The 12,960-nt window shown below is 42.1% G+C and overlaps 1 protein-coding gene across 2 annotated transcripts in view; it reads right to left on the bottom strand.

The window, feature by feature from the left end:
- LOC147438837 (uncharacterized) overlaps window positions 1-12,960 on the bottom strand; it is an 84,414-nt gene that overhangs the window by 15,700 nt on the left and 55,754 nt on the right. Inside the window, exon 7 of one of the 2 annotated variants that reach the window (XM_086484804.1) lies at window positions 2,850-3,125. The exons of the other annotated variant lie outside the window; for it this stretch is intronic. The gene's annotated coding sequence lies outside the window, so the exon portion shown is untranslated. Of the gene's footprint in view, window positions 1-2,849; window positions 3,126-12,960 lie in introns of those variants that run through there. 2 annotated transcript variants of the gene reach the window in all.

Below are 12,960 nucleotides of genomic sequence, written 5' to 3'. Positions count from 1 at the left end.
CACCAAACCATTGCCTTAGTCTCCTGCTAAGACCTAAGCTCTTCTAGATTTCTCTTGATTTGAGCCAAAGCCTCATGATGTGGAGGCTTCTCCTGTCTAAGAGAGAAGGATTTATCCTCATGAAGAGCGCGTTGTAACTTTAGGACTTCAAGTTCCCTAAGCAAAGAAGTCAAGGGGTCAGATCGACTTTCCAAGAGTACATAGGCAATCTCGACCTAAGAAGAGTCGATAAACAGCTTCCTTCGCCCCTCTATCCTAGCAACAACAACAAACTTCTCCAAAGTGGCTTCAGGTCGGAGATTCTCTCTGAGTTTTTGTTGAGAAGTCTTTAGAAGAGCCTTCTCTATCCATTTCTTGACCATAAACTCACCTGGTTGTTGAGGAAGCTTGGCGACCAGAGACTTTGTTTTGGTCATGAGTTCTACAAAAGTCCCTTTGGACTGAAGCATCAGGTTCGCCAACTCATCCAAAACCTTCTCTTGGAAGTCCCCTGGTCTGAAAGCTTCACAGAATTTTTGTCTCAATGTGGCCCAAGTAGTGAAGTGGTTTTTTGCAAACTGACTGTACCACTTGTCTGCTAAGCCATCCAAGGTGGATGGGAAGAGTACTAATTAGGCATCTTCTCGGTTGAGGCCACGACCTCTACAGAGGGAAACAAACCTCCAAGCATGGTTGTCGGCATCACCCTTGAAAGTTGGAAACTTGATATTCACCTCAGCTAGAATGCTTGTGAGCTCCACCATGGCTGTTTGTGTAGGAGCTTGTTACACGACCTCTGTAGAGGGAAGGTACGGGTAATGGGGTTGGTGGACTTCTGCTTGGCATAAAGAATTGACACTTCATGTGGTAGTACTTCAGAGGGCTTAGAAGTGGAATTTGTCGCTTTTTTGACTGCCTTGTATGTGTCATATAGTAACCAAAAGCCCACCCAAGCTTGGGGCACGAAGACCTGTAGCTTACTGGACACAGGCCAAACACCACTAGACCAAGACGAGTGACTGGACCACATGGCTAGACTTGGATGAGAGAGGACTAGACTAGGCTGAGAGACTACTAGATCAAGATGAGAGACTAGGCAAGCACGTCTAGACTAAGCAGGGCAAGGTGAAATTAGACTGGACCAAGCAGCCCAACCCAGTCCAAAACAACACACCAAGACAGAAAGCTTAAACCCAGTAGCTCATCAACTCGACTTTCCAGGGAGTGAGATTTCAGTTGAGGTCCCATCAAGCGTGCCAAAAAATTGCCGTCAAAGTCCAAGGGAGGGGGGCAGCACATCCCAACCCTCCATTGACTGGCGATTAAAATACGGGATTGTCTTCTCAAGTTGTTGGATATCTACCACATCAGTTTACAATATCTGTAAAACTTTCTTTTAAGAAAGCCAATCATTGACCTATGTAACAACATGCGTAATTGCAAGGTTGTTTTTGTTGAGCAAAATCCACCCCCACGTCACTTTCATTGCGCAGCATCTGTCCCCATGTCGCTTTCAATGCTCCCAATGTGTATGTAGGCTGCGTTATGGGGACCCTCACCCTGGACATTTCACAGCAGGAGTGGTCATCCACTAACCATTCCCTTCAAAAATTTCTCTCCCACTAAGCTCCCGGCACCGGCGGTCCCCATGTGGTCGCCCTTTCTTTCAGGGAAAGGTCACTATGGATGACCATTCCCTACTCCTTCATTTTTTGGAAATTCCTTTGGAAGGTTCGCAATACGTACTTTTACTATTTACATCGAAGGATATGGAATGAAATCAATGAAGTTGTACCCATACAACAACGTCAAGTTATGATGTGTTCAAGGAGGTGGTCAAGAGGAAGAATAAACATAAAAGCAAAAAACCATTGTAATTTCTATTGTAGAAAAGCACATTTGTAAGGCCTCCGTTTTAAGGACAAACCATCATGCGTCGAAAAAATCACTCACCGAAAACCAAAAGTTCACAAAATATTCTCTTTCGTCAAACTATATTGGCCGGACGGCACTTGAAAATGGACCAAAAAATGATCGACAAATACATGACCGATGTCCGATGGCCGAAATTCAATGGCCAATGGACGGCATTCAACGACCAATGTGGGCGAGTTTTAAATGGACTTGTCTACACATGGACTTGTCTACACATCAACGCATCTACACATGGACGGATGCTCTCCCGATAGAGACTCCTTTGTATCTATATAAGGTCTCTTCTACACATGAAAACAGTGTAAATCAAGGAGATGTGAGAAGAAGCAAGAATTGCAAAGTAGAGAGAGAATTGAGCGGGATGACCATTAAGGGTTTCTAATCCCTTTGTAATTACTTCAAGTTTGAAGTGTAAAGCCATAAAGTGGATGCTCCCGTGGACTTTAAACCATGTATCTCGTGTGTGTGATCTCTCTCTCTCTCTCTCTCTCTCTCTCTCTCTCTCTCTCTCTCATATCTCATGTGTGAATTATCTCTCACTATTAAGTACACCACTTAATCGCTACTTAGTACTCATTAATCTTAACAACCTTGTAACTTTTTTTTTTGAAGTTATATAATTGTATGTCTAATGAGTATTTTTAATGACCTTGGTGTAAGCACAAGTAGAGTAATTTAGTGATGATGCATGAGAACCTATGATATGAGCCGAACTATCGACTTTATCCTTCCTTGGCTTTTATAGTGATGGCCTCAAAGAAACCACATTTTCATGTATGATGACAAAAGAAAATTAAGATTAAGACAAAGACAAGCTCATTACAAATTTCAATTGAACCAAAGGCGATGAGGTTCCCAACTTGCATGAGACCCATAACACATTCCATGCAAGAAGACATTGAGACTCTCAAATCTAGAAGAAAGTACACAGAAACTAAAGAAGGCAACCTTATAACATACATTTCACATTACAAAAATGAAGCTCGATCAACACCGCATACTCTGACTGACCTAAAAATAGTTATGTCAAGGAAGGCAATGATGATAGCATTGCTTCTTCTAAGATACGCTACAATTTTATTTCAAAGTCTTTGAGAAAATCAACTTGGTTTGTGTGACTGCTTCTTGGTTTTTGGCGGCTAGAGCATTGCTTTGAGCTTGGTCTTTAGATCCTTGTTTCCTTGCATATTCGATTCTTTTCAATAGAAATTCTGATAAAAAATGTATGAGCACTATATATCATTAATAGTTATGATACACACCTACACATAAACACACACACATCCACACACATAGCCACTTCATAAGGTAACAAGGGTTTGAATTTTTCAATAGAAATTATTCTAAAAAGTGTATGAACCCTTTACATGATTAACACTAGGGTTGTGTAAACCCGGCGATTAAAAACTTTTATGTGAATTCTTGTTCTTATGAACCATGCAAACCATCCTTCTAACCTTTCAAGGATGTGTTCTCAAGGGAATTAGGAACTTTATAAAAAGAAGAAATAAATAATTTCATATGAAAATCACTCTTCAAGGGTCATCTCTCAAGTACAATCAGACAAAAAAGCTCAAAACTTTTGATATCCATGTAGACACTTTAAAAATATCCAAATTTCAAATACTTGGATATGTATACAATGAAAAACATGCTTATAGTAGTTTTAGAAAAAAGACTATCAACTTATTTAAGGCCTCGAAAATATGTAGGCTCTTAACTATTTTTAGAAAATCATAAGTTATTATTTTGCACACATTTGAAAAAAATGGTATACCAAAATATCTCTCTATGTGATAGAACCTAAATTATTTTTCATCGTCTCTTGTGAAATAGTCAATTGAAAAGCCAAGTCTATAGAATGATGTATAAAGCCACTATTATCACTCGAACATAAACCTAGTGTTAATAGTTCTAGTACACACGTACACACGCATGCGCACGCGCACAAACAATCATTTCATACAGTAACTTAAGAAACTACAAAAGGGGCTAAACAGTTGCACAAAATAGAAAATCACGAGACAAAAAAGCTACTAAAGAAAAAAATAAAGAAAGAATACTTCAACGTTTATTTAGTTGTTAATTTCTTCAAAGTTTTGTTCATTGTTACTTAGGTTGAAACATAAAGAATATTTAGTTTTCTTTAGTATATCAACTGAATATTGTACTAGGAGAGGTATGAAAAATTATACATTGAAAATTTCACCAACATCCTAAACGGTTTTCCAAAATTTGGTTTAAGGCCTATAACTTCTTAAAGATTGTGTTTCTCCTCTTTATGAATTATCTCTAATAGATAATAACTATTAAAAAAGAAAAAGTATCCTCGTAAGCCTAATTTTTATGCCTACTATAAAATGTTGTAACTTAACATTGCGATTAGAAGGCAATTTTTGGTCTTTCGAGGCTCATTTCAAATAGACAATGTTGTCATACTGCAAAGTGTATCAATTAAAGTGATTCACTAGGTAATTCAGCCTTGCATGTGCTAATGGTAATTTACAATATATAAACATCGATAACTAGTATTCCAAGTATCAATTGAATAGCATCCACATCTACATAATGTGATGCAACTTGAGACTGCATGAATAACATGCTTTACGTCAAGCATATGCTTAATTGTGTATACCGGACTCCCGCGATCTATCCCAATTTGTCACAAACGTTGAAATTTATTTTACTTCACTTGTAAAATAGGCAACAATAGCATAAAAAAGTAATCTCTAATTTTTGACGAGGCCTCAATACTTTTTTGTAAGCTTAAGGTACCTATTCTTAAAAAACCTCGAAGTTTTGCGAGAGAAGACTCTTATGGGTCCAATTGTTATCATGCTAAGCTCGAAAGTCTTATGAGACAATTTCTTAAAGTACTATGATAGTGAATAGAAGACTCTTAACAGGATTTTTTGGGATTCTTGAAGATGTACGTAATATTTGAGGTAAAAACTCTAATGAGATAAATTTGGAAAGTGCTTTGATTAATGTATGATTGACTCTTACAAGGACTTTTTGAGATTCTTTTGAAAATGCACATGGAATATTATTCAAATCCCCAAAAAAATAGGTTACTTAACTGGCTTTAAATATATGTACCTAGATGAATCCAAGATAAGAGCTACCTGGTTTTCATCCCTGATTTTCATTTGGTACCAAACAAGTGTTAAATATGATTAAAGACAAAAAAAGAAGGGCAAAGTAAGTGAGAGAGTTCAATGAATTTTGCACAAATGTAGACTAAGTTCCTTCTTAAAAAAACAATGAACACTCCTCCAAATTGATCAACCATTATAAAAGACTAGCATTAGCCAAAGTAAGTTAGTTCCTTATTGCGACTTGCTTCATAAGACCAATGAGCTAAGGTTTCATCACATTTGAGAGGGTGATGGGCAAACTCAACCATGATTCCCGACTAAGAAATGACATACTAAATATTCAAAAACAATCAAGTAATAATTAAGTGCAATTTGAGCTAAACAATAACCGGGTACTTTCATAATCTTTATTGATTCTAAATTATTTCAAACATTTTGAGAGAAGAAATGACCAAAATTGGCAAGACCAAGGGTAGCTCCGTCGACAATTCCAAGAAAGACGTGCATTTGCAAAAGGCACAATAAATCTGCCAATCGATCTCCTTGAAGAAAGTACGGCCATAGTAACCTCCTCCAAAAGTGATGAAGAAGATTCTACTGTTGTCCAATCACTTCCCTCTGATGAAGAAGCTAGAAATGAATAGCTCCCCCCCTATACGAAAGAACATGCCGGTCTAAGGATAGGGAAGTAGGTGTCCAAAATGGTACAGTCTCCAGGGATCAATCTGGAAGACAATGCATAGCATATACTGCTTGGATTGCACTAAGAAGAGGAACCATCACACTGCAAATTCGAAAGACGAGGCAACCACCCAAATGGAAGAATATCCGCCAAGATACTAATTGCAATATGAGCTAAAGCACACCATCTAAAGCCACAAGAAATGGGCAAGGGAAACCAAGAATTGGAAGACACCGTGCATGGTACTCTATTGTATGGAGCACCGGTAGTCTACTAAAGATAATAACCTGGAAGCTCCCTTTGAAAGAGAAGTATCCTCAAGAGTATGTTATGGGTAACAACTAACTAAACCCACGTCAAAACAGAGCAAACAGTCTCACTCAATGATGGGAATGGGATCATGCTAGCTGTGGTGGATGAAAGAGAAACATCGTGCATACAAGTGAGAGTGTGTTGGCTAGATTATCACTCAAGCGAATTAGGTTCCAAGATCAATTATGGGATCGTGCTAGCTATGGTGGATAAAAGAGAACATCGTGCACACAAGAAAGTGTGTGTTCCAAGATCAATTATGGGATCGTGCTAGCTATGGTGGATGAAAGAGAACATCGTGCACACAAGAGAGTGTGTGTTGGCTAGATTATCAACCAAGCCAAGGATCCAATGTCTCCACATACCAAATCTGCCCCAAAATTGGAGAAAACCAGGAAAAAACTGCAAGCTTCTTCTCTCTCAATCATGTCCAAAACAATACCGGATCAGCCGAGCATCCAGGTGGTCGTATCACCATAGGGCTCTGATACCATGTCAAAGGTGGCATCGGAAGATGCAATGAAAACGAGAACTGGCTCCTGATCCGATGGGCACCTCTACTTCAATCTAGAACAACTGCAATGCCAAACACATGAACAAGGCACACCTATGGAGAAGAGAGATCACTGAGGTAGAAAGAGACGACATTTGAGAATGAGAGAGAGAGAGAGAGAGAGAGATTTGGGAAAGGCTCTCCATGTTGATAACAATCTGCTCATACAAGTGATTGCAACTGCTATTGACACTGCCAACTACTCTTGCACATCAGACCACTGACACGGTCTCCACATGGGTTGCCCAAGCCTCCTGAAGAAGCGAGGCTCTGGCAGGAGCTCCTCCTGGCAAGAAGGCTGATCTGAAGGGAGAAGAAACCGGATGGGGGCTGCCCCCTGACGAACACGGATCTACTCCTCCTCTATGCCTGCACCGAGATGGAGGTGCTTTGCATGTCACGAGGACGTGGCAACGGCTAACCTTAGTTGTTTGTTTCTTTCCGATGATTTTTATTTAATTTTTGGGACCCTCTTTTTGAAGTCACAAATGGCCGGACATTGCGTGGCCAATGTGAAATGATCAACAGTCGAGAGTTTCAACCATAGTTGGGAAGGGCAGGTTGCCATGAGATGGTCGGGCCAGTTGGCACTGGAATCCAAGCAGTAAAAGGGTGTCTAGGCACAAGTCAAAGTCATTTAGGCCCCCTCGCTACACTTATAAGTCAGTGGGTACTAGGAATTAACTCTAAAGAGGCAAATTGGACACATGGCGGCTCTGCACCAATTTGCCACTTTCAGCCAGAAGAAGGGGTGCCCAAATTGAGAGAGGAGGCTGATTTGCAGCTAATTGTGCTTTACAGTGTGGGTTAGTAGTACTGAAGAAGAACCTCACGAAATTGACCGATCACAGCTTTAATGGAAAGCTTGCCTTCTCCCTTGTCTTATGCAACGCGATGACTTGCTCTTGCGTATCTCTCTCTCCCCTTTGGCACATATGGTAATGCCCCACTAGATGGGCTACTCAGTTGACCATGTACAGTTCTGAGGGTTTATGCGCGTTTGCCAAGGCAAGAGCCTTCTGAACAAGAACCAGATTAGCTAATTGCTAATCCCCCATAGGTACGCACAGTTCCATCACGAAGGACTGCAAAATCGGAGAGTTTTCTCGCGTGAAAACTCCTCCGATTCGAAGGGGATTTGTCCCATTGCGTGCGGAAGCATCTGAGACACGCGTAGACGTGTTCGCTATGCTCGAAACGGTCCAAAACAAAGAATTACAGCCTGCAGGTTTAGGGTTTTGCACCTAAACTGCAGGGAATCGCCAGGGGAGCTTCGAAAATGCCTTGGGATGCGTGTACAGGGCTCTAGGCAACTAACAGTGGCAAAAATCAGAAAATTTAAGCACGCTGAAATTGGCATGCAACTCACCCTAAAGCTCCAAGAATGCGGGGAAAAGCGTCCTAGGCGTGGTACTTTTGACCTACAAGGATTTTGAGCCGTTATGCTGGCGACATTGGGTCAAAAACCTGCGATTACAGCCATGGACAGGTCTGGACAGCTTGGTGGGAGTTAGGTGAAAGTGATCGCATCGTTTCTTTGCAGTAAGGATAAAGAAGTACCGAAAGGGGTGCCAGTCTTTGGGGCCAATAGGTGTCGGCATCTGCTTGGTAGCACTCTAGCTTCCGAGCCATGTGTGTTTAAGGTGTCAATTCCCGTTACAGGTTTTTATTTGCAAAGTTCCTCGTGTCCTAAAGTCTAAATTAAAGCTTCAGGTGAAAGATAAAGTCTACCGCCCTACGAGTTGGTTTCATGGTTCTGTTGCCCGGACAGAATCACTTTTTCCTCAAGAAGTGAGCTTCGGTTGGTTTTTGGTGAAGACACAGAGTACGGGAACGCAGGATTACACTATGGCCGACAAAGGGAAAGGCATTATGGAAGGGGGTTCCTCTTCACAGGACAGGTAGGCAATTCCTTTAGTGTTTGAAGTTGGCGAGAGTTCACGGCCATGCCTGTTTGTACCTCTTGTTGATGTGAATGCTCCACCAGTGCCACGCTTTATGACCGGGCAACTTGAATATGATGTGTTCAGAACTCAGTTGGTTGCCACTGTGAATGTGTTTTCTCGACTGGTGCAGAACCCAAGGTTTATGGAGTTTTTGCAAGCGCCACCAGTGCCACAGCAGACAAGGCAACTCACACAGCCAATAGAGCCCGATGAGACTCAGGCCCCGGCTCTTCATGCGTCCCAGCAGGATAGGGAGCACTCGCATGTTACGGAGTCACGGGCTCCAAGACAGGTTCCTTCCGTCCATAGAGGTGGTTAGGACGTCAATTCCACATGTTTTGCCAGTTCAACCTGCCACCTTTCAGAGTCCACATGTTGCATTCAAAAATGGACAGGAAACCAATTTCCAAGCAATGCATTAGGTTTTTCCACCACCCACGGTACATCCTAGGTATTTTGGGGGTGGATCTGTGTTCCAAAGTATGGCTGATTATGTGCCTGAAGCCAGTAATATACGCCAGGAACATCAATTGGGGGTATGCAAGGCATGATATCAAACCCCATGTATGGTAATATCGGCATGCAGCAAGGCTTTCGGAGCAATCAAGGCCAGTTTGGGTTCCACGGGGCAATTTTGGCATGGCTGGTTTTTCTGGAAGCAATCAGATATGGCACTTACAACGCAAAACGTCCATGGCCAAGGAATGTTGATGACCCCTACTACAGTGCCCATGTTGCAGACAATTCCCTATGACAATTTGGGGGCACTAGAAAAGCCAAAAGCTTACAAAGAAGATGGTGCAACTATAACGTTTAGCACTTTCAGCGGCTTTGAGGATAAGGCAAAGGCTCTTACTTTCCTCCAACAGTTTGATACAGCTTATGCAGGAGGGAATTTTACAGAGGCCTCAAAGGTCAAGAAAGTTGCCACTTTCTTGAAAGACAATGCGCTTACATGGTGGACGACATTGTTGATGCAAGGACAAGACCCGCCACATGGGTATACTTCAAGAAAATGTTTGCATCTGCATGGCTGTCGAATGAATTTGAAGCGGATGTCATGACGGATTGGCACCAACTCACTGCGGCTACTTGCAAGAGCCTACAAGAGTACAATCGGAGGATTTGCAAAGCGCTGCTCTCAACAACCTCCCACAGGTTTGTGCCCACTGACAAGCAGATTGAGAAGTATTGTGGTGGGTTGCCTAAAGGGCTTCGAGATTAATGTACAAAGAACAGAGTGGCTACCCTCACTCAGCTTATGGAAGTTGCGAACACTAGTCTTGCCTTGTTGAAGGGAGAGGATAGTCGGTTTCCAGGCAACGTGAAAGGGGGCCAACAAAAGAAAAATTCAGCAAAGAAGCCCTTTGTGAAAACAGCTCCTGAAGCGTCACATGGGTCAGAAAAGGTCAACAAGGACAAGGACTCAGCCGAGACTTCTGGAGCACGGGCAAAGAAACAGAAAAAGAAGCCTTTTGTACGTAAGTCGCTCGAGGAAAAGAAGGTCTTGATGGCTGAAAATAAATGCGTCATATACGAGCACCCTGGTCACTTTGTTACGAACTGTTCACAAAGGAAAAGACCAACCGACTCAGAAAATAAAGAGGACAAGAAAGGAAAGAAGCCCAAACCCACGGCAGGTTTAGTGCTAGACCTGGTGGGTGACAGACCAAGCACGGATGCTAGTGAGTTATGCAGAGCATGCGGTAAAGTCAGAGACCAGACGGCACTTATTTTCTTTGATCCAGGTGCCAAAGTGAACTTTATCTCACTAGAAATGAAGCTAGGCATCAGAGTTGAAGAGATGGGATGGATGTTCCGAATACATGGCATGCTGGATGTCTTCGACAAAAAGATCACCCTTCAACATAGGGACAAAACTCATGTTTTGGATGTAAAGCTCAAAGGGGAGTCTATCCCTATTGTATCTACTTCGGCTATCACTTCTGTAATTAAGTATCATCTTTCTGTGTACTTGATTTTTGCACGTGATGTTTCAGATAATTGTCAGTCAAATTTATACGTGTTAGATAAACAAAGGTCAGCATTTTTGCGAAAGTTTAATGACTGTTTTTCTAATTCATTACCATCGCAATTGCCACCAGAGAGGCATCAGGACCATACGATACATTTGGTGCCAGGGTGTAGCCCACCAAACAGACCTCCCTACAGGGTTAGTGTGGCTCAGCAGAAAAAGATTATGGGCCAGGTTGAGGAGCTTTTAGAGAAGGGGTTGATTCACCTTAGTTCTTCACCTTTTTGCTCCCCAGTGCTCCTAGTGCAAAAGAAGGATGGCTCTTGGCGCATGTGTATTGACCACCTTGCGTTGAATAAGAATACCATCAAGAACAGGTTTCCTATCCCAAGGATTGATGATATTCTTGACCGTTTAGAGGGTGCTGCAATTTTCAGCAAGATAGACCTTAAGAGTGTGTAACAAACTGCTGACGTGTCAAAGCCTAAAGAATGGAGCCAACTTACAGATGCCGGCCGAGGGGCCTAAACCCTAAGAAGAACAAGTAACAGAAGAAGTCCTCCCAACTGGGGCCCCAAGTGACATAAAGGATTAAAATAAAGCAGGACCCGCACACACGCAAAAACTGATGACGTGGCAGATTTTCAAAAATTGCACTGGCATGATGACGTGACAGGCTGTACGGATTTCCGCGTTTTGCGCTGACTAATAACGTGGCAAGCTGTACGGATTTCCGTAAATTACGCTGGCAGCTTTTGGCATTGCTTTTTGGACCAGAAGCTTTTGAGTTTTAAGGGCTTTTTACTAAAACTGCTTTTCAGGCCAAGGGCCTTTAAATATGAATTTAGGGCTCATTCTTTGGCATGCTTCATGGAGAAGGTGCGGAGTTTGGAGTACCGGCTTGTACTGTGCTGATGCAATATAAAGAAATACCGAAAGGGGCTCTCTGGGGTGGAATTCCGTGTCACAAGGCGGGTACCACGTGTTAATAGAAAAGAACAGACTGAACAGACTTTTAGCACTTCATTAACAATTGAACTTAGAGAGAGACGTCACGGGACACGGAGTGGCGGAATTCCACCCCAGAGAGTGTTGGCCCCAAACCTTGGCGTCCCTTTCAATATTTCTTTGCATTGCATCAACACAGTACAAGCCGGTACTCCAGACTCTGCACCTTCTCCAAGAAGCATGCCAGAGAATGAGCCCTAGCCTCATATTTAAAGACCCTCGACCTAAAAAGCAATTACAGTGAAAAGCCTTCAAACTTAAAAGCATCTGGTCCAAAAACAAAGCCAAAAAGCTGTCAGCGTAAATCACGGAAATCCGTACAACCTGCCACGTCATCAGCCAGCGCGAAAATTTGCCCTTAGGGTTAGGATTAGGGTTTCTACAATTTTAGGGTTTTTGGCAATAAAATTAGGGTTTGCAGGTTTTTAGGGTTAGGGTTTTTAGGGTTTAGGGTTTATAGATTTTAGGGTTAGGGTTTCCATAACTAGGGTTTCAGCAGTTAGGGTTGTTGGCAAAAATTAGGGTTAGGGTTTCTGCTCTCGGGCAACCACCTTATAACTTAATGACACTTCTTCTATTACTTGATCTTCTTAGTGTTTAGGCCCCTCCGCCGGTAGCTCCGTTCTTCAGTAGGTCGACATGTCAGCAGTTTGTTACATCTCCCCTTCTTGAAAGAGAGTAATCGTCCTCGATTACAGCATATCTGCAAAACAACTCAAGTTAGCTCAAAAATTTCGGAGGGACATTCCGAGGGACAATCAGTTTGCTCTTTTTATTAAGGAGTTAGCTTCTCCTTTCTGCTCTTTTGATCAAGGAGTTAGCTTCTCCTTTCGGCTGTTTTGATCAAGAAGTTAGCTTCTCCTTTCGGCTGTTTTAATCAAGGAGTTAGCTTCTCTTTTCGTCCAGATCGGAACTGTTGATATTCCAGCGTAGTAAAATTAGCCATCACACCCAGACCGTACTGATCTTGTAACAAACTTGGACACTCCAAGTCAAGAATCAACCGCGACAGCACCAAATAACCACTTCAAAACAATTCACAGATCACAATAGATTTGCACTGGCCCGGCGGAGTTCCGTGCCTAGAGATATTGGCCCCAAAGACTGGCGCCCCTTTCGGTATTTCTTTTTGTATTAATCAATCATCAAAGTACAAGAGAGCGGTTAGGGTTTCACTCTCAGACTCTGCGTCCAGATGCTCTGAGAAGTGAGGCCCTCACCACTAATTTAAAGGTTACAAGGGATGCCCAAAAGCAGAGCCCCAAAAGCTTTTAAAATCAAAAGCATCAGTTCTCTCTCTCTCTTAGAGAGTCTTTTCTCTTTTTTTTTTTATAAAAAAAAGCAAAAGCAAAATTCGCGTCGCTCATCATTTTCCAAAAAAAAAATAAATAAATAAATAATCCGCCTCCGCGATTTCCGGAAATTAGGGTTTTTGGCAAAAATTAGGGTTTGCAAGAATTTTAGGGTTTCTG

This window comes from Adiantum capillus-veneris, chromosome 16 (genome assembly GCF_014529385.1).
Source record: "Adiantum capillus-veneris isolate H3 chromosome 16, ASM1452938v2, whole genome shotgun sequence".
NCBI lineage: Eukaryota > Viridiplantae > Streptophyta > Polypodiopsida > Polypodiales > Pteridaceae > Adiantum > Adiantum capillus-veneris.
Note: the sequence above shows the minus strand (reverse complement) of the source record. Positions and strands in the feature narration are given on the sequence as shown.